This window comes from Geotrypetes seraphini, chromosome 2 (assembly GCF_902459505.1).
Source record: "Geotrypetes seraphini chromosome 2, aGeoSer1.1, whole genome shotgun sequence".
In the NCBI taxonomy this organism is placed as follows: Eukaryota; Metazoa; Chordata; class Amphibia; order Gymnophiona; family Dermophiidae; genus Geotrypetes; species Geotrypetes seraphini.
The window spans coordinates 114819540-114841982 of NC_047085.1; the positions used below are offsets into that span (position 1 = coordinate 114819540).

The 22443-nt window shown below is 43.5% G+C and overlaps 1 protein-coding gene across 4 annotated transcripts in view; it reads right to left on the reverse strand.

Annotated features, from left to right (window-relative positions):
- Positions 1–21994, reverse strand: part of FAM110B (family with sequence similarity 110 member B) — a 225148-nt gene extending 203154 nt beyond the window's left edge. For all 4 annotated transcript variants that reach the window (XM_033934556.1, XM_033934557.1, XM_033934552.1 and 1 more), the window contains exon 1: positions 21652–21994. The gene's annotated coding sequence lies outside the window, so the exon portion shown is untranslated. The remainder of the gene's footprint in view (positions 1–21651) is intronic.
- Positions 21995–22443: the final 449 nt, after the last annotated feature.

Here is a 22443-nt window from a genome sequence, read left to right on the forward strand (position 1 = left end):
TCTGTAGATGTAGATGAAAAAAAGGAAAGATGCCATAACTCCAGGGGAGGGAAGGGAAACGGAAGGGGAGGTCAGAGATGGCAGATGGATGGTTAGCATGAAGAAAGAAGGAGACCCTGGCAAGCAAGCTATCAGAAGACAACCAGAGCCTGGGACTAACAAGATTTGAACAATGACCAGACAACAAAAGGTAGAAAAATATATTTTTTTTCTGTTTTGTGATTACAATATGTCAGATTTGAAACATATATCCTGCCAGAACTTTTGTTAGACCACAAACGTGACATAGGATTTAACAGAGAAAGGAAGTCTTTTTTATTTTGTTTACACCACAGCACCAGTATGGTTAGGAGAAGGCAAAGGGGGTGAAGAGGCTATAAAATAAACCCACCAGGATATTTGAAAAAACACCCAATTGGGCAGGAAAATCGAATCGAAAAATCGATTCAGTAGGCTGAATCGAATTGAAATTTTTTTTCCTGAATCAGGCAGCACTAATCCAGAGACTAGTGGGATGTAGCAAAGCAATCCTCAATCTGGGTGGGAAGCAAACTGCCTCTGTAATGACTGAAGCACCAAAAGTAGCTTGCACAGTTTCTGACATTTTCAAGCGGCAATGCATAGAAAATGCATTCTTAAAAGATACAGTATCCGTATAATAAATGTCTTCCAAGGAAAAATCTCTGGACTCAACCCAAGAAGTTGGCACTGGTCGAGGTGAATGAGCATGAAACTCATGTGGGAACCACTTCCCTGCCATACAGAAAGCGGAAGTCAGGGTCCCCTTGAGTCCTCAAGCGAAGGGCACTTAGTACGCTCCCAAAGCATTGTTGTATCTCGCGAATAAGACAAAGAGGAAGAGTCGAAGTGCACAAGGAATAGAAGCACGCACCCCTCCAGTCCTCCTCCCAGAAATCAGGAAGGAATAGAGAGAGTGGCTGAAATGCAAGAAGATATCACTTGAAGAAGAAACAATGGTACTATACTAACCGATACCCCAGAATCCGTAATACATAAAAAAGGATTCCTGGAGAAGGCCTACAATGGAGAAACTGTCCTAAATGGAGTCGAGGCCACAAGAAACACTGTATGCAATCTACAGTGGCAGTAGACAAAGGCTCAAACGGTATGTTTTGTAAATTCCGTATAACTATCTTAAGTGTCTACTCTTAAGGGCATCAACACCGATGAACGAATATGCTGTTCTTTTATCAGGAACCGAACTACAGCTGACTGATAAGCAAGTGAAGAATGAGACACCTGTCTGCTTAAAACATGAAAGATTGCCAACCAAAGATAAAGGGAATTAAACGCTAAGCTCTTGGTCACACTCTTGTTGAAAAAAGAAAATACAAGACATAGAAGTCTAGAAGGGCTAAATACCATGAGAACTGCCTAAGATTCAAAATAAACCCTCCAGACGCTAGCGTAAGCCGCAGATATAGACATCTGTTTTGCCTGGAATAAAGTAGAAATAATCCGTACGCCTCAGCTGTGACGAAGAGCTAGGCCAGAATACGAAACTGAGACAAATGTTCATGTCGATGAATCCCTGGTTGAGCAAATCCGAAGATACTGAGAACTACTATGGCTCGCTCACCAACAAACCCCTCCGAACCGCATACCATGGACGGCGCAGCAAAACCAGAGCTACGAAGATCATCATGTCGTGAAAGCGAGTCATGAGAAGGAAGTATGCAATTATTGTTCAAGGGAAACACTTAAAGAAGAGCACCCAGAGGTCAGAAAAGAGCGAACACAGCTATTCACTCTGACACCCTTGGGCTCCCACTCACTGTGACTGCTGAAGAAGTAAGAAAGCTTGCATTTCAATATAAGGTGATGAAGTATAGTTCAAGGAGATGTCATCTCTACACAAGAAGCTGGAGCCCCTGAGCGGAGAGTTCAAAATTCCCGGGATGCAGAAGATTCTTGCTGAGTAAGTATGTGTAAACATTTTAGATTTTTTTTCCCCCCCCGTCTCGCAATGTGAGTCACCAAGAGAAGAGGAAGATAAGATACCACCTACTGAAACAGAACCATTGCTTTGACCGGCAACCGAGGAATTCGCATACTTCTGTGGCGGCTGAAAAAATACCACTGCCATGAAACTATCCTACAATTCCCTCATTGAAGGATGGCCTGAAACGCTAGACTGAACGTCCATAACTCCAGAAGAGCAAGTGAACCCCGAGCCTCCTACTGAGACCAGACTCCTTGTGCTGAGCTTGGAAGGGCTGAGCCTCCTAACCCAAAAGACTGAAAACCTTGGTGTCTATAAGATAGCCCACTGATGATCGCAGCCCGTCTTTGAAGAAATCAGTTCGCTGAGCCACCAACTTAAACTGACCTATGGTTAAGAAGTCCATGAGACCTTATCGGTGCAGCCTTCCTTCACCAGGCACTATTGGCAGCGAAGCCGGGCACTATCGGCACAGAAGACACTGCTGCAGCGTGCTGCCGTGAAATCCAGCCGAAGGCCCCATTTTCAGAATGGCCACCATGGATTCTAGAACCTGTATATAAGCCCATATTCTCAGTCTGAGTGACTGAAGAAAAAGGACAAACCTGAGACTGTAAGTGGTAACCCTGCACGTCGAACACCACCACAAGATGTTCCAATGACTATCACAGGAGGAGAGAGCTCTTTGGGAATTCAAGGATTGAAATAGATAAATCACTCGTTTGTGTCATAGCTAGCCTGACCTGTCTGGAGACACCTTAATTAACTGGACGAGGAAGGATGTATTTAAGTCCCCCTTTTGCGATGAAATGTCACAACCACTACCATCAATTTTGAACCTGTCCTTGGAGCCATGGCTAGGACAAATGGCATCTGCCAAAAGTGATATTGCCTGGCCAAGGGTGTCAAAGCAAAGATACTGCTGATACGGTGCCCAAATGGGAATATGTAAGCAATCTTATTTGAGATTAAGCGTTGGAAAGAACTCCCCCAGTTGAACCAATGTATGAACCTCGAAATATACAGTGCCCCCAGAAAGGAATCTGTAAGAGGAAAAGATGATTCAAAGTAGCTATCATCCTGAATAATGTCCAAAGTCCATGCCTCCACCGGTCAAAGGCATAAGAGCTGCACTTCGCCACCTACAACAGTAAGAACACTAACTTCCAAGTCAGTGAATCTGTGATTGCCACCCCTCCATTATGATATTATATTAAATTGATGTCTCCTATCCCGCCAATACCTTTCAGGTCTAGGTGGTTTACAACAAGAGTTAGCCTAGGCATTTTCAGGGAAAATAGATGGTTAATAGATGAAGTATGCGTCGGGATCTGTGGAGGATCAATCAGGATTAGTGAGATCATTTGACAAATTTCTTGAATAGAAACCGGTAAAGATGCCATCTGGGACACCGCTGCAATGACAAATTGGTGTGTCCAGAGTTAGGCGCTATCAATCCAATGGAGAGATATCGAATACAACAGTTGCCAGCATCGCTACTCAGACTTCCTCAATTATGGGCCAAATTTGAAAAGAAAGCCTGCATGCTGTGCGGCTATAGAAAGAATTGGAGCCGAGTAGCATTTGTCATGAAAGAGGGAGACGCCGTTAAGGCCTGTGCAACAGCGTAGGAACATGAAAAGCATTAGAAATACAGAAAGTTATTCCCACCGACAATAAGAGGATAATTTCCACCAGGTCACCTTGCTTTGCCACCCAAAACTGCTCCAATCCCAAAGCTCCTACTAGTACCACTAGTAATGAATACAATAGCGCTACCAGACGCATGCAGTTCTGCACAGATGCACAAAGAAGCATGAAATTATGCAATTCTGTATATCCTTGCCATGCATGGACCCTGGGAGAGAGGAAGAGATACCCCTGAACAGATGACTCTCTTACCTCTGATCGTACTCCGCAGTGCTCTCGCTCTGCCTTCTGCCGACAATCCAGAAAGAAGAAGTAACTGGGAGCAGGGAACAGTACCGAGTTTCCCTCGAAAACGCCCTCAGGCAGATCAGAATGGGCCACAACGAATAAGAATGTGCTGCGACTCAAATTCCAACTCAGGAGAACCAAAGAACCCACGGAGCCCGCCTGCATCAGTAACATCAAAGCCTTCCCTATCATTTACAACACTAGGGACGCTAGAGATTCCGCGGTATCTGTAATCAATGCCGCGCAGGAGAAGAAGAAGAGCACCAATGCAACGGCACTGTTGCATGTAAATAACACCCCCCCGCGCCTCCTGCACGTGGGTAAGGCTCAGGTCTGCCGACACCATACCTTATCCATAGCAATTCTCTCTGTTACCTGGGGTCCACAAACATCATCTCGCTACATGCTCACATTCCTTCATGCAGAAATGACCATAAACAGGAACTGCAGTTTCACATACCACACAGTACCATGACAGAGAAGATATCTTTAAAGACTGCATATGTACTTTAAATTTCAAATGAGCAGAAAATTAGCAATGATGCCTACATATTAAAGGCATCACATTTCTCCACAATAATTACTGATTTTAATGAACTATTCTTCACTATCAAACACTTTTATTGTTATTGCCGATATGTATGAGAACAGGCAAATAAGGACATTTTGCCCATGCACATATAATAGACAATTGCAAATTTTAAAGCCTAATAACCTGCATTCCACTTTTATATGCAGAGTTACCAGTAGTCACATTTGGTAGGGCTGCATGCCATTAAAAAAGTAATGTGAAACCAGGCATCACTAGCAGAGAAACAGCAGAAGGAAATGAATATACAAATGCTGAACCCAGATGTACAGCTGTAAGAAAAAAAGGGGCATGGGAGAAGTTTTGCGCTCCTGCTGGGGCTCTCAGGAGAGGATAATCGCTGTAGAAAGAAAAATAAAACTTTGGTTACAACTAGCAGCGTGGGTTGGTTAATAAAAGTAAGAAAAACAAAGGCTAAGTGAAGTAATGATTCTTTCCAAAAGCAGTGTTACAGCTATTGTAAAACTTGCTGTATGTAGCCTGGGGTAAATTCCTACACCAGGAGTAGTGAGGTTAAGCAAATGAATTACCTTAGCACTAAGAAGCATTTCCTGAACAAGGGCTGCAGGTACATTGCACTATGAGGTTAAGTGAGGAGGTAAGTATTAATTTTACAATCTGCAATGAGCAGTCTGCAGAAGGCTGCCTCTGTAATTGTTACTTGAGGTGTACAGTCTGAGATTTTTGATGCATGTCAGTAACAAAAATCTCATGCACGAATACAGGATATCTGGGGCGGTACTTGGAGAGACCTCCCAGGAAAGAGATTTGGGAGTTCTGATCAACAAGTCGATGAAGCCATACGCGCAAAGCGCAGTGGCGGCGAAAAGGGCGAACAGAATACTAGGAATGATAAAGAAGAAGATCACGAACAGATCGGAGAAGGTTATCATGCGGCTGTACCGGGCCATGTTGCCCCCTCACCTGGAGTATCGCGTCCAGCACTGGTCACCATACATGAATAAGGTGACTATTCGAAAGAGTCCAGAGAAGAGCAACTAAAATGGTTAAGGGGCTGGAGGAGTTGCCGTACAGTGAGAGATTGGAGAAACTGGGCCTCTTCTCCCTTGAAAAGAGGAGACAGAGGGGACATGATCGAAACATTCAAAATACTGAAGGGAATAGACTTAGCAGATAGTCAGATTGTTCACCCTCTCCAAGGTAGAGAGAACGAGAGGGCACTCTCTAAAGTTGAAAGGGGATAGATTCTGTACAAATGTAAGAAAGTTCTTCTTAACCCAGAGTGGTAGAAAACTGGAACGCTCTTCCGGAGTCTGTTATAGGGGAAAACACCCTCCAGGTATTCAAGACAAAGTTGGACAAGTTCCTGCTAAACTGGAACGTACGCAGGTGAGGCTGGACTCATTTAGAGCACTGTTCTTTGACCTGGGGGCCGCAGCGTGAGCTGACTGCTGGGCACAATGGATCACTGGTCTGACCCAGCAGCGGCAATTCTTATGTTCTTATGTAGAGGGCTGCTTTCCTAATATTAAATACTCTGTTTCCCCGAAAATAAAACCTATCCCAAAAATAAGCCCTAGCATGATTTTTAGAGATGCTCCTAACATAAGCCTTACCCCCAAAAATAAGCTCTAGTTAAGATCGACCCCCGAATGTCCCCGATTCCATCCTTGACACTAGTGCTGCCTGATTTGCTGAAAAAAATCAGACTCGTCGATTCAGCAACGCCCACATCTGCTGATTTAGGAGGCCTCGGAGCAGAGGTATGTCAGTCTCATGGTGGGAGGATCGGTGGGGTTCTGCTGCACAGGGTGATGGGAGGGAGAGAGTGATAGAAAGATATACACAAATGGTTGGGTGAGTAGGGAGGAAAGATGCTGCACATGGGCGGGGGGGGGGGGTAGAATGGAAAGAGGAAGAACTGGGGTGGAGGAGAGGAAGAAAGAAATGATTGTTGTACATGAAAAAAATAAGACATCCCCAAAAGTAAGCCCTAGTGCGTTTTTGGACCCAAAATTAATATAAGACACTGTCTTATTTTTGGGGAAACACAGGTATGAACCCTAAGGCAGTTGGTAGTTTAGCCTTTGAGTTCCAGTACCTTCTGGAACTCAGAATTCATTGTAAATCAGGGTTGCATTGTAAATCATGTGTGACATCATCAGAGTTTATAAAAGATCCTGTCTTAGGCAGGAGTTTGTCTTTTTGGCAATCTCCACCATCAGATCTGGATTCTCATTTACAAAGGAGTCTAAATAATTGGAGAACTAAACAACAACTCATCATCTTGTAATACAAATAACAGATGTAAATAGTTTGTTGTTTTCTAAGTTTGTAACTGAGGGCCTCTTCTACTAAACTGCACTAGCAGTTTTTAGCACAGAGAGCCACGCTACTCCCAATACTCATTGAGAGCAGCGCGGGCCATTCAACGTGGCTCCCCATGCTAGAAACTGCTATCGCAGTTTCCTAAAAGGAGGCCTTTCAAGAAGTGCCTCGCTCCTATTCCAGAGAGAAGGAAAATAAAGATAAGTTTTGATTGAAACAACCAGTGTGGTCCGAGTCATTAAGAAGAGAGCTTGCTCCAGCCTGCCAGCAGGAGTTCTAGTCCCAGCTCACGGCCCAACCTATAAAAATATCTTATGGCAAGCCCTAACCCAGCAGCCGGGTAAAAAGGGATCCGTAACACAAAAAAAAAAAAAAAATTCACAAATATATGGCCAAGCTTATTCATAATTAGATTTTTAATTGGTCACAAACAAAAACCTTCACAAACTACCAAAAAAAAAAAAGTTACCAGTAAGAAAAAAAAATCTTAATTAAAATCCAGATGCATATAGTAAGACTGGAATACCTCCCAGCAGAGATAGTGAGGATAAAACTGTGATAGAATTTATAAATACATGGGATAAACACAGAAGATCCTTATACAGAATGAAATAAAGGCAAAACTTAAATGACCTTTCATAGATGGTATGTAACCAGCAGGAGCAGCAGATACAACTCTGCCTGCCTTCTGGGCAGACTGGATGGACCATACAGATCTTTACCTGCTGTCACTTACTATGTATGTCAGTATGCCTGAAAATACTATGGATGGGCTGTCATTTGAAATATTTGTCGATAAGTGTACACTCTTTCCTGACAGCGCACATATATTGAAAAATTAGGTTCTTACCTTGCTAATCTTCTTTCAGATAGCAGGCATGGGATTCTGTGCAGTAGCTGTTACTTCCCATTAGTCGCAAATCTGCAGAAGGATGCACTTTAAAACTCTAAACTCCTCTCCTTTTGCTGTGAAGAACAGCTCGCTCTTCAGTTGGTACCAAAGCAATCAAACTCCACTGAAACAGAAGAAAAGAGAAGCTTTCCCGGCAACAAACCATATTCTGTTCTGCTCTGTAACTTATGATTTAAAAAATGATTAATAAACATTTAACAATTTAACACTGAACTACAAAATTACGCATGAGTAGCTGGGAACTAACCTGCTAAGTGCAATTAGTAGGAGCCATAAAACACCCCCCCCCCCCCCCAAAGGAGAAAGGGTATGGGAGCCCACATGTTAATGTAGTATTGTCTCTGCTAAATCTTAGATACAGGAGAAGAGATCCCAGGATGAACACTGGCAACGACTGAGGCAGGAATCAGGTGAATCAGAGGCTTTGAACAGGGTGAGGTGTACAGATTAATATGTCTTCTATCTGAAAAAAAATTAGCAAGGTAAGAATCTAATCTTTATAGAAACATAGAAACATGATGGCAGATAAAGGCCAAATGGCCCATCTAGTCTGCCCATCTGCAGTAACCATTATCACTTTTGCTAAGAGATCCCACTTGCCTATCCCATGCCTTCTTGAATTCAGACACAGTCTCTGTCTCCACCACTTCTTCTGGGAGACTGTTCCATGCATCTACTACCCTTCCTGTAAAAAAGTATTTCCTTAGATTATTCCAGAGCCTATCATCCCTTAACTTCATCCTATGCCCTCTCATTCCAGAGCTTCCTTTCAATTGAGACTCGACTCATGTGCATTTACACCATTTAGGTCACAGGTGTCAAAGTCGGTCCTCGAGGGCCGGAATCCAGTCGGGTTTTCAGGATTTCCCCAATGAATATGCATGAGATCTATGTGCATGCACTGCTTTCAATGCATATTCATTGGGGAAATCCTGAAAACCCGACTGGATTACGGCCCTTGAGGAGGGACTTTGACACCCCTGATGTAGGTATTTAAACGTCTCTATTATATCTCCCCCTCCCGCCTTTCCACTAAAGTATACAGATTGAGATCTTTAAGTTTGTCCCCATACGCCTTATGACAAAGACCATGCACCATTTCAGTAGCATTCCTCTGGACCGACTCCATCCTTTTTATATCTTTTTGAAGATACGATCTCCAGAATTGTACACAATATTCTAAATGAGGTCTCACCAGTCTTATACATGTGCATCAATACCTCCTTTTCCTACTGGCAATATCCTCTTTCTATGCACCCTAGCATCCTACTAGCTTTCGCCGTCACCTTTTCAACCTGTTTGGCCACCTTAAGATCATCATATACAATCACACCCAAGTCCTGCTCTTCTGTCATGCACATAACTTCTTCACCTCATAAATTATACCGTTCCTTCAGGTTTTGCAGCCCAAATGCATGAGATTGCATTTCTAAGCATTAAATTTTAGCTGCCAAATTTCAGACAATTTTTCAAGCTTTGCTAGGTCTTTCTTCATGTTATTCACACCATTCGGGGTGCCCTTCAGCAATACCGTTTATAAAAATGTTAAAAAGAACAGGCCCAAGAACAGAACCTTGAGGCACACCACTGGTAACATCCCTTTCCTCAGAGTGATCTCCACTGACCACTACCCTCTGTTGTTTTCCACTTAACCAGTTCCTGATCCAGTCAGTCACTTTTGGGGCACATCCCAAGAGCACTCAGTTTATTTATTAGACGTCTGTGTAGAACACTGTCAAAGGTTTTGCTAAAATCTAAATACACCACATCTAGCGCACTCCCTCTACCCAATTTTCTGGTCACACAATCAAAGAAATTGATCAGATTTGTCTGACAAGACCTACCTCTTGCGAATCCATGTTGCCTCTGATCCTGTAATCCGCAGGATTCCAGAAACTTCACCATTCTCCATTTTAAAAGTGTTTCCATTAATTTGCTTATCACAGAAGTCAGACTTACTAGTCTGTCATTCCCTACTTCTTCTTTACTTCCACTTTTGTGTAGAGGGACCGCGTATCCACCCTTCTCCAGTACCACTCCCAACTCTAGAGAAGCATTGAAAAGGTCAGTCAGTGGAACCACCAGAACATCCTGCCCCATCATTTTGTCTACCTTTAATTTAGCTAGCTCCTCGAACACAACCCTCTGAAAATCAATCGAAATCTACCATGCCATCATCCCTATTCAAATTTGTTCTGCAATTTCGCTCCTGAATCTTCAGCTGTGAACACAGAACAAAAATATTTGTTAAGCAATTCGGCCTTTTCTTTAATCAACTTCTACATATTCCTCCCCTTCACTTTTGAGTTTCACGATGCCATTTTATACTTCTTCCTATCACTGATATATCTAAAAAAAAATGATTTATCTCCCCATTTTACCGTGTCAGCTATTTTTTTCTTCCATTTGTATCTTTGCTTTCCTGACTTCTCGACCAGCCTCTCTTAACTTTTCCAGATATTTTTGTGTGTCTTCCTCTTTCTGCAATCTTTTGTAGTTTATGAAACTTAACCTCTTATTCCTTACCTTCTCAGCTACTAGTTTTGAGAACCAAAGTGGCCTTCTTTTCCTCTTACTTGCCTCACAAAAAGATTTGTCGCCCTTACAATAACTCCTTTCAGTTTTGCCTACTGCATTTCTATTCCTTCCAGACGTTCCCATTCAGACAATTCCATGACGTAATCCCCCATCCAAACAAAGGGAAAATTATGTCCTTAACTGATAATTTTCTTTCCTTTAGTCACAGCAGATGAATCCAGACTAGTGGGATTACATCCATCAACCAGCAGGTGGAGCTAGAGCACTTGATTTATCCTCGGATATATCTTGGATGTACAGCTTCCTGACCAACCAGTATAGGTCTTCTCAAAGCAGTTGAATTAAAACACAAAGTAAAGCACATAAAAGGCATGAAACTTAAGACACATATGCAACTTCATTCTCTCAGATGTGCTACCCACACCATTGTTGCAACAAAATCAAGAATGCAATTTCAGCCGAAAGCATGCTGAAACTGCACCCGAGAGTGACAAACCCCCGCAACAGGGTCAGGCTCTGGATTCATCTGCTGTGACTAAAGGAAAGAAAATGATCAGGTAAGGACATAATTTTCCCTTCCTTATCATCAACAGCAGATGAATCCAGACTAGTGGGATGTACCAAAGCAGTCCAAACGTAGGGAGGGAAACAAACAAGCGAACGGGAAATCCCTCACCCCCCAAATCCTACCCTGCAGCACGCATCCAAGGAGATACTACATTCCAGAGAGTATGTCACCCATGATCATACAGGGGCTAACCTCCCTAGCATATGTGAGCAGGAGCCATCCTCGCCTGAGAGCACCATGCTGCGGAAACTACAGCTACATCGCCCCCTCCACGAATAGAATGAGTGCAAAGCAGCCTCCTATCATGACTGCCAGGCCCCAAATAATTTCCTGTGAAATGGAACCATCCTGCCTGGCAATAGTCCTTAGCTGAAGTCAAAACCCATGAGCACCACTGCAGACCAGACCTTCTTTCCCTCGCAAGGGTCTAGGGTCTAGAAATGGGACAAGGGAAAACTCCTCCTCTAACTAAAGCCCTCTGAAGCACAAATCCATAGGGCTCCCACAGGAGGCAAACTGCTGACCAAAGTCAAGAAGAATGCCAGAGGAGAGGCAAAACGCCAAAATTGTACCTGGGCCCCGAAGTGATAAGTGCCATTCCCAGAGCCCCAACGAGTTACACCGAGAACCTCAGACACCGAGACAGCTGATCCAACTTTTAGCCCACTTCTCCACATGAATGAACCAGAAGGAGTGGAAAGAAAAACTCTGAGCCAGAGAAAGTGCTGCAACTAGCCTAGCCCCAGCTACCTGTCAGCTGGATTAACCAAGGTACACTAGCCACAAGCAAAATGGTGCCCCACCCAAGGCCAACCTCCTGGGGCCTGCTGAATAGTGAGGGCAAAGACATCACTGCCGGAGGCAGCGTCCCTCCTCCGAGAGGAGAAAGACTGACAGATGCAGTGCCGGAAACTGCAGCGATGACCCCCCCCCTTTCACAGCGGGAGGGAAATGCCTTGGCCGACCACCCTCAGGGCCTCCTACCGCTCGCTGCTGCCCACCCTAGCTGCAAATCAATGGCCGCTCACGATTACGCTGAAGCAGCCTCGGCTGCCCTATGCAGCCAAGGAGTAACCCATCCATCAACCTGCTGGAGATAGAGTATACTGGTTGGCCAGGAGACTGTGCATTCAAGATATATCCGAGGATAAATCAAGTGCTCTCTATCTCCACTTGCTGGTTGATGGATGTAATCCCACTAGTCTGGATTCATCTGTTGTTGATGACAAGGAAATTCGATTTTTAAAAATCTAGAACCTTTACTTTTGAATGAGCCCTCTCTATACCCGTCTTAATATTAAATTGTACCATGCAGTGGTCACTGGATGACAGATAATCACCCACTGTAACATCAGAAACACTTTTCCCGTTTGTAAGCACTATGTCCAGTATGACCCCATCCCACATGGGTTCCATTATCAACTGCTGGAACAGTTCTCCTTGTAAAGATTCCAGGAACTCCTTACTTCTAGAAGAACCTGTAATAGGGATACCCCAATTAACATCCAGCATGTTAAAATCACTTATTAGTAAAATGTCCCCTTTTTTTAGATATATTCTGAATATCTACTATTAAATCTCTAGCCACTTCTTCCGTCTGTGAAGAAGGCATGTATATCACACCAATGTAAATATCCAAGGCCTTGATTGTGAGATGGATTCACATGGCAATTTCATCTTTACACATTGCTGCTTGAGTAGCTGAATAAATTCATGTAAACATCTCTGAGCTCCCTTGGGAGAGCGGTATAGAAAATTTAAGAAATAAATAAATACAGAAGGCAGAAAGCATCTTTGGTAGGAAGGCAGGTATCATCCCCAGAGAAACACCTGACTTTGCAAACCAGAGGAAGGGTTCTCTATAAGAAAGAAAAAAAAAATGGATCCATAGCTTTTTCATTATTTTAAGTCATCCAATCAAGTACATTAAGAAATGGAAAGACCCAACTAAACATCTACATATCTGAAAATGCCAAAGAATAACAGTTAAGTCTTAAGGCCAGACTTAAATCTCTTAAAATTCTATTTGAATATGAGAAAATTTGGACATAAGTTTTAGAATGCCAGGGCCAAATAGTAAAATGCAACTTCTTCCAATTGTGACTTAGCTAACAGGGAAGTGAAGATGACTTTCAGACTGGGACCGAAGCACCCTACTGGGGACCAGATTCGCCGACCCGATGCAGAAAATGGCTCACTGCCTGGTTTTCTGCACAATCACTCATTCCCCGATTCGACCAAGCAAATAAGCTTATTAATATTAAAATGCCATGTAAACTAGTAGAGCGAATGATACTCTAACATGGCTTCCCAATACACTAAAAAAAGTGACTGGTACCAGTCGCACCTGTCTAACCTTTTTTTTTTTTTTAAATATGGGCACAGATGCTGTGCATGTTACAAAAGTACAATATTTGCCCCATTAGAAAAAAAGAAAGAAAAAAAAGCACCCCCTCCCTCCGGTGACGGCCCTCCGCGACGAATCAGCACCGGGAACTGACCCCCCCCCCCCCCCACCAGCCGCACCAGCAAAAATGGCATGAGGAATGCCCACTTCCTCCTGCCATGCCGACCCCACCTCACCCGTGTGAGAAAAAAACAGCAGGAGGGATGCCCACTCCCTTCTGCCACCGAAGGCCCGCTCTAACTTAAGAAGTAAAATTAAGTTCCTTTTGGAAAGGGAAAGTATTAAAAAAGTTGTAACTGCTAACTGAAGAACTGTTCTTTTTTTCTTCCCCCTTCAAGTTGCAGTTTTGAAAAAAAGTATTTAGGCCCCCTTTTATCATGCCACGTTAGGGGTTTTTTTTTTTAATCGCTAGCCACTGCGATAAAAGCTCAGATGTTCATAAAATTCCTATGAGCGTCAGAGCTTTTACCGCAGTGGTCGGTAATTTAAAAAAAACCTTAACGCGACTTGATAAAAGGGGGCCTTAGGTAAGAAACCATAGTACTTCTCCTTTTAGCTTTCTCCTTTCTACCACCATCATTTTTTTTTTTTTTGCTAGAAATTCCTCAAGGAAATTCACTTCTCCCCCCGATAGGGATTGGGTTGGTTTTGAAAAGCAGAATTAATGTCCATTCTCAGAGAGAGGCTGCTAAAGACCAGGGCTGGCTAAAAGGTGATGAAAGAACACAGATGACTAGTATTAAAATACATTGTATGCAAATTGATCATTTTAAAATTGGGTTTTAGCATTCAAGATGTAAGATGCCAGAGAGTCCTTGCTCAATTTAAATATATGTTTACACCATTTTCTGCCCTATTTAGCAAATGTAAAGAAAAGAAATAACCTATTTGATTTTACTTTGCCCCTCTACAGCAGTTCTGGGCAAGAACAACAGGCCCACAGAGAGTGAGGACCATCTGGAAGACGACTACAAAGAAGAAATGGGAGACACACCAGCGAGATCTGGAAACAGAAGAAGGAACCCACAAGAAAATTAGTCCGGTGCAAGCCAATGCCAGGATGAGGGAAGATGGAAGTGCACAGAGGACACGGACCTATGGCTGGAGAGATGAACAAACACTAGGGACACGGACCTGCGGCTAGAGAAGCAAGAGAAGATGGAGAGGACAGCAATCGTCGTAGGGGACTCCATCATCAGACAAGTCAACAGCCACATAGCTGAAGGAAGACAGTATCGGCTGGAGACCTGTCTACCGGGAGCCAAAGTAGAAGACAGAGTGAAGCGCATCGACAGGATCATTGACAGCGTGGAAGAGGAAGATAGGGCGATGGTGATCCATGTGGGGACAAACAACGTGAGCAACAGGAACTACAACAGGGAAGTACTGAAGGACCAGTTCCGGATGCTAGGAAGGAAGCAAAGACCAGAACGCAGAGGGTAGCATTCTCGGAGATCCTGCCGGTACCCAGGTCTGATGAGAAGAGGCAGACAGAGCTGCAAGCAGTCAACGCGTGGATACGGCACTGGTGTGAGGAAGAAGGATTCCACTTTGTGTGCAACTGGACGATGTTCTGGGGGAAGAGCAAGCTATTCAGGAAGGATGGACTCCACCTCAGCGGAGAAGGAACAAGGCTACTTGCAAGCAACATCAAGAGAGAAATTGAGAAGTTTTTAAACTAAGAAGAAGGGGAAAGCCGACAGTGGACAGAGAGTCAATGGTTCGGGAACCGGTATACCCAGAGGATATAGCGGGGAAGACTCACCGGATCAAAAGCAAGACAGAAATCCTGACAGATCAAAAGGGACACAAGAGGGAAGGAAATGCAAGAGAGTAACAGGCTGCAAACTCAAGTGTATGTACACGAACGCAAGAAGCCTAAAGAATAAGATGGGTGAATTAGAAGCTATGGCACAAAAAGATAACCTAGACATCATCGGCATCATAGAAACATGGTGGAACGAGGAAAACATCTGGGACACTGTGCTACCGGGATACAAGCTATACCACAGAGACAGAGTGGCCCCAAAAGGTGGGGAAATTGCCCTATATGCCAAAGAGGGAATTGAGACTACCGGAGAGAACACGAAGAATATGTTAGAGTCTCTATGGGTCAAAATTCCGGGAACAAATGGAACGGAAACGAAGATTGGCATCTACTACCGACCCCCCAGGGCAGTCCGAAGAAATTGATGGAGAAATGACGGATGAGATTAAACGCAACTGCAAGGGAGGCAACACAGTTATCATGGGTGACTTCAATTATCCGGGGATAGACTGGAACCTAGGCACCTCCGGCAGCGGTAGGGAGACCAAGTTCCTGGATGCTGTAGGCGATTGCTTCCTGGAACAACTTGTCAAGGAGAATACGAGAGGAAAAAACAAATCTGGACTTAATTCTAAATGGACTACGAGGACCGTCACAAGGTGTAGAAGTAGAGGGGACACTGGGAACCAGTGATCACAATATGATCCGCTTCGACCTAGACATAGGGGCAAAACATCGATCCAGAATGACAAGCACAGCGCTGAACTTCTGAAAAGGGAATTATGAAGGGATGAGACTCATGGTGGGGAAGAAGATTAAGAAGAGAATAAGCACTGTAAAGATGCTAGAACAAGCATGGTCCCTTTTTAAGGACACAGTCACCGAGGTGCAAAATCTATATTTACCGCGTATCAGCAAGGTATCCAAGAGGAAAAAGAACAAGGAACCAGCGTGGCTCACTGTAATGGTGAAAGAAGCGATCAGAGACAAGAAGACTTCGTTTGAGGAATGGAAAAGGACAAAAACGGACAAAAACTGGAAAAAGCACAAATAGCATCAAAGCAGGTGCCATAAGGTGGTAAGAGGGGCCAAAAGAGGCTATGAGGAGAAAATAGCCAAGGAGGCAAAAATCTTCAAGCCATTCTTTCGATATATTAAGAAGAAACGACCCACTAAGGAAGCGGTGGGGCCATTGGATGACCATAGAATAAAGGGAGTGCTAAAGGAGGACAAAGCCATTGCTGACAAACTGAACACATTTTTTTTGCATCTGTGTTTACCGAAGAGGATATACACAACATACTGGAAGCTGACAGGCTTTAAGCAGGAAAGGAAGATGGGAAACTGACAGGGTTGACGGTCAGTCTATAAGAGGTATGCAAACAGATCGATAGGCTTAAAAATGATAAATCCTCAGGATCACATGGCATCCATCTAAGGTAATCAAGGAATTGAAAGGGACTATAGCTGAACTGCTTCAACTAATAGCCAATCTGTCGATCAAATCGGGAAGGATTCCGGAAGACTAGAAGGTGACGAATGTTACGGCGATCTTCAAGAAAGGTTCGAGGGGTGATCCGGGAAACTACAGACCAGTGAGTCTGACCTAGGTACCAGGAAAGATGGTAGAGGCGCTGATAAAGGACCGCATCACTGAGCACCTTGACGGACACGATCTGATGAGGACCAGCCAGCACGGCTTCAGCAAAGGAAGATCTTGCCTGACGAACTTGCTGCACTTCTTCTAGGGAGTAAACAGGCAGATAGACAAGGGTGACCTGGTCAACATTGTATATCTGGATTTTCAGAAGGAGTTAGACAAGGTTCCCCATGAATGACTACTTCAAAAAATTGGGTTGGCGGATAGAAAACAGAGAGTGGGGGTAAATGGACAATACTCGGACTGGAAAAGCGTCACCAGTGGAGTGCTGCAGGGTTCGGTGCTTGGACCCGTGCTCTTCAACATATTTATAAATGATCTGGAAATTGGTTTGGGGAGTGAGGCGATTAGATTTGCAGACAATCCTAAGTTATTCAGAGTAGTGAAGATGCATGAGGATTGCGATGATCTGCAACGTGACAAACACGCTTGAAAAATGGGCCGCAACACAGCAAATGAGGTTCAAGATGGATAAGTGTAAGGTGATGCATGTCGGTAACAAAAATCTTATACATGAATACAGGATGTCCGGGGCATTACTTGGAGAGACCCCCCAGGAAATAGAATTGGGAGTGCTAGTCGACAGGTCGATGAAGCCATTCATGTAATGCGTGGCGGCGGCGAATAGGATGCTTGGAATGATTAAGAAGGGGATCACGAACAGATCAGAGAAGATTATCATGCCTCTGTACTGGGCCATGGTATGCCCTCACCTAGAATACTGCGTCCAGCACTGGTCACCGTACATAAAGAAGGAAACGGTACTACTCGAAAGGGTCCAGAGAAGAGCAACTAAAATGGTTAAGGGGCTGGAGGAGTTGCCATACAGTGAGAGATTAGAGAAACTGGGCCTCTTCTCCCTTGAAAAGAGGAGACTGAGAGGGGACATGATCGAAACATTCAAGATAATGAAGGGAATAGACTTAGTAGATAAAGACAGGTTGTTCATCCTCTCCAAGGTAGGGAGAACGAGAGGGCACTCTCTGAAGATAAAAGGGGATAGATTCCATACAAACGTAAGGAAGTTCTTCTTTACCCAGAGAGTGGTAGAAAACTGGAGCGCTCTTCCGGAGGCTGTTATAGGGGAAAACACTCTCCAGGTATTCAAGACAAAGTTAGACAAGTTCCTGCTGAACCAGAACGTACGCAGGTAGGGCTGGTCTCAGTTAGGGCACTGGTCTTTGATCTAGGGGCTGCCGCAGGAGCGGTCTGCTGGGCACGATGGACCACTGGTCTGACCAGCAGCGGCAATTCTTATGTTCTTACAATGCAACATAGCTTTTGCTTCTCCCCACTCCATCTCCTGAATTTCACAATTCAAATTTCACTGTATTTAACAAGGCTAGCAAACTCTCCCCCAAAATGCCCCAGGGATCAGAGACCTCTGAAAATTGCCTTCTCCTTCCCTTTGGAAAAACAACACACTTATACCCTTCCTTGGCCATCCTACCCAACATAGCTTCAGCTTCATGCTGCTTCATGCATTGTACCACATACTGTCAAAGTATAAGATGTAAAGACTTCAGCGGTCAGAATGGACTTCTAGTTAGCTCAGTCCATAGAGATTACCAGATCTAGGTTGGGGTGGACAACCTGTGACATGCCATGAATTTTATGCGACCCATGAAATAATGGGAAATATATACACTTCCCCGTCCATATTTGCGATTTCATTATCCACGGTTTCAGTTATTCGCGGGGATTGTAACGCAGTCTCTGCCCCCAAATTTACATCACAGGAAATTGGAGGAATCACCCAAAACCTGCAGCCGAGGTGGAGGCCAATGAACTGACAGGATCCAGCGCTGTTCCCGTAGGCCCCGGCCTGTCACCGAGCGCACACGCAACTCAGCGGGCATGCGCTGACTCTGTACCTGGCATTTGCCAGCGCCAGGCGCACAGTCTGATCTGCCAAACCACAGCAGGTTATTGCTCTCTCCCTTTCGCAGTGGTAGCCCTGCGCTCTGTTCTGAAAGCGGTTCTCAAGATCCAGACCCACACTTTCCTTTACAGCCGCACAGGAACACGTCAGGTTATTGGCAGTTTTGTGCCTTTTCTAGGGTTTCTTTGTTTGTTTTTTTTACAGAAAACCCACAAATACCATACAAAAAGTTATTTGCAGCCATGCTGTTCCCGCTATCACCGTGAATACGGAAGGGGATGTGTACAGAAAACATCATTAATTGGAATTTTGGCGATTTTAAATGTTGGCTGATTCTGATGATTCTGATGTTGTTTCCATTCTTTTTGATTCAATTTTTACTTATTTCTCACAAAAGGTCAATGGAGCTCTGTGCATTTCACTGCATAATGTTGCAGCCTGGGATAGTACTGAGAGTCACGAGGCCCTCTGTGCATAAGTTGCCCACCCCTGGGGTCTAGGTGATTTTTGTTTTTTTGTTGCTGGGAGGGGTAGTTTCTAATGAACTAGTGTTAACTCTGCATCAGAGAGTCAGTGCAAACTTCCCTCTCTTATGCCTCTTCCCCATTCAGCATCCTTAAGTTTATTACAGTGCTTTCACTAAGATGTGTAAGAAGTTATTGTGTGGCTTAGCGCACTGTAATAGCTAATGGGAGAATGCCTTAACCTGCCTTTAATGGAATTTTTACTACTATGTGTGGTAAGTTACGCATTAATTGAGTATAAAAATATAACATAAGAACAGCCATACAAGGTCATACCAATAGTCCATTTAGCCTAGGATCTTTTAATCAACAGTGGTCAATCCAGATCACAAGCACCTGGCAGAAACTCAAACAGTAGCAACATTTCATACTGCCAATCACAGGGCAAGCAATGGCTTCTCCCAGGTTTGTCTCAAAAGCAGACTATGGTTATGCATTGGACCAGCATTTTGGTTAAGAGGCAGAGCATGGGTGAGGAGTGCTCCCAGATAGTTAATGCACTATAGTTACCACACACTAACCAACCAAGAGGCTGTTAAGGGGAAGTAATTACCGCCTTCTAAACAAGGAGCGCTAAGTGGCTCTGCAGGAACAGTGCGCTGGTCCCATGCATTACCGGCAACTTTAAAATGCATGGAACACCCCTTCTTGCTGCTGGATTTAGTTTTGGGCTTGCTACAGCACATTAAGCCTCAAACTTAATGCACTTAGGGCTCCTTTTACAAAGCTGCACTACCGATTAGTGGCATACTGAATGTTGAAAAGCCTATTCTGTTCCCATGGTTTTCTTCGCATTCAGCAAGTCGATAATTGGTAGCACAGGTTTGTAAAAGGAGTCTTTAATGTTGTATGAAGCAGATTGCTAGAGCAGTGATGAAGCGATTAAGCATATTCATTATTTGTTGTGATATGTTTTATTCATGGTATGTGGTTTTATATTTATTTCTTATGGATTTTTTTATTATTGTACTCCACTTAGTTTTTAGGTGGTAAACAAGAACATACAAATTTAGGAGATCATTATCCCCCTAAACATATGCCACACAGCAACAAGACAGCAGTACACTTACTGATTCACTACTATTGCACCAGCTGTGTGCGTTTTTCAAAGAAATGAAGGTAAAATGCTTCAGTCTTTGGAAACCAATGACAAAAGGAAATCTCAGAATCTCATTTTTGAGGTGTTTAGTCAACTATATATTTTTTCTCATCAAATACCAGTAGATATATTTTGATTGGTTTCTGCCCAGTTGAATTGAAAATAATTTGGGTAAGATAACACTCAAAAGTCATCCTCAAGTTATCAATTTAATCAGGTTTCATCTCCAGAAAAGGTGGAGTTTTAAAAATTTTTTTTTTTAATAGGGAAACATCGTTTTCTCTACAGTTTTTATAAAGAAAAGTACATTTATTTTCTTTTTATAGCAACAGTTATATATCAAATCATATCAAGAAAAATAAAAAAATATTATACAGTATACTAATCTATTTTGTACAGAAAAAAAACTTGCTCTGTAGAATGATTTCATCCCCCCTCCCCAGCCCAATTTTGATAGCCCTCCAGTGACTACTACCTGTACTTTTGTCTATACAGCTCTGCAAATTCAAAAGCCAACCAGTGAACTCCAAATGAAGTCTCGCCGACAATCATCAGTACAGAGATATTATCTTCATCTACATTTATAATCCCTTCTTTTTTATTCATGTTATGCCTTTCCCTATGTAATCTCTATCATTACCTTGTCAAAACTGTTTTGCAACATTGGACTCATCAGATATGATCATTACTAAAGCCACCTCATTAACTACACAAAAACACAGTTTTACAATGTGCCAAAGTAACAAAATTAATAACGTTTCATCCGGAATAAAGAGACGATCATTTTATCGTAAAAAAAGAAAAAAAAAGTAGTACAACTTCCTAGTACAGTACCTATCCTGGAGAAATTTGGTATCTTTACAGTTCTATAATACGTTTAACTTTAAAATACTGTACTATATAAACTTTTGAGATCTCACTATTTGAATTTATTTCAATGGATCTTTGTGATCTAGAAAACTGTACCGCAATATTTTCTTTGTCCATCTATCTACATAGTCTCGTTACACAAAGCAATACAAACCTTAGTCTTACGTGTAATAACTACAAAGAAATATTACGGTTACTGTATAACTCATGAACTAAATCCAAACGGCACAAAACATTCATGCAAAAGTAAGATTTCCCACAACTATTTAGAGATAAACGCCACATATTCAAAACAAACACCATCAGGCGGACTCGGTGAATCTGAACACAAAAAGCAAGCTGTGTTCAAGTCTCCGAAGAGTACAGGAGAAAAGCGTCAGCGGCGGTTTCTCGGCAGATCCAAACCCACCAGCACCTTAACTAAAAGCAAAATTAACACCTCGTCACGCTATAGAGTTTTCTATTCAACTTTCCAGTCGGCAGGAATTAAGCAATGGGGACAAGGCTCAACCTTGGAGCAGGGGAAAAAATGAAGTTCGGAGACTCCTCCAACCCTTACCACACTTTATTCCTCATTTCAGGCAATAAAAGACCCAAATCCCTCCTAAAACTGAGCAACTGGATACAGTGGAACTTTTCTTACTTTTGCAGCGAGCTGCAGCTCCAGACTGCGCTACGCTTCCTCCGGGTCCCAGGTAGCGAGCAGCGGAGCAAAGCGCGAGCCCGACAAGCAGGGGCGGGGGTGAGCAGAAGAGCACGCACGTTCCAGACAAGTCGGAAGTGACGAGCTGCTCTCCTCCGGAGTGGTTGCTAAGGGAATGAAAAACTCGACCATTGCCTGTTGACCGGGTTTCCCGCCGAATTAGGGTAATTTTGAAAGCCGGCGGCGAGGAATTTTCTTTTTGTGCATTAGCGGATTGCGTTTTTGAGGGCAATTTTCTTGCAATGTGTACAGTTTTTTTGCGGTGAGGGGCCGTGAGGGCAATATTCACCCTTGTTGGCTTGCTATGCATTCCAAGCCTCATTCTGTTGTTCCCATAGCGTTTCTCAGAATGTGCCAAGCCTCATTTTGGTGCTCCAATAGTCTCCCTCAGTGCGCTTCAAGCTTCACTTTGACGTTGTATACTGCCGGTGTGTCGTTTTACTAGCTCGTTCTTTCAGGCATTGATTTTATACAGCGAGAGAAGCGGTAAAATGATATTTTAGTTTTGTATGCCTTTGGAGCTGTTCCAATCAGTGTTAACCATAGGATTTAGCTTGGGTAGCCTGTGTCAGCAGGGCTCATCAATGACTGTCCAACAAGTTCATGGTGGGAAAATCTGCAAGACAGTTTCTCTAAAGCAGGGGTGTCAAAGTCCCTCCTCGAGGGCCGCAATCCAGTCGGGTTTTCAGGATTTCCCCAATGAATATGCATGAAATCTATTAGCATACAATG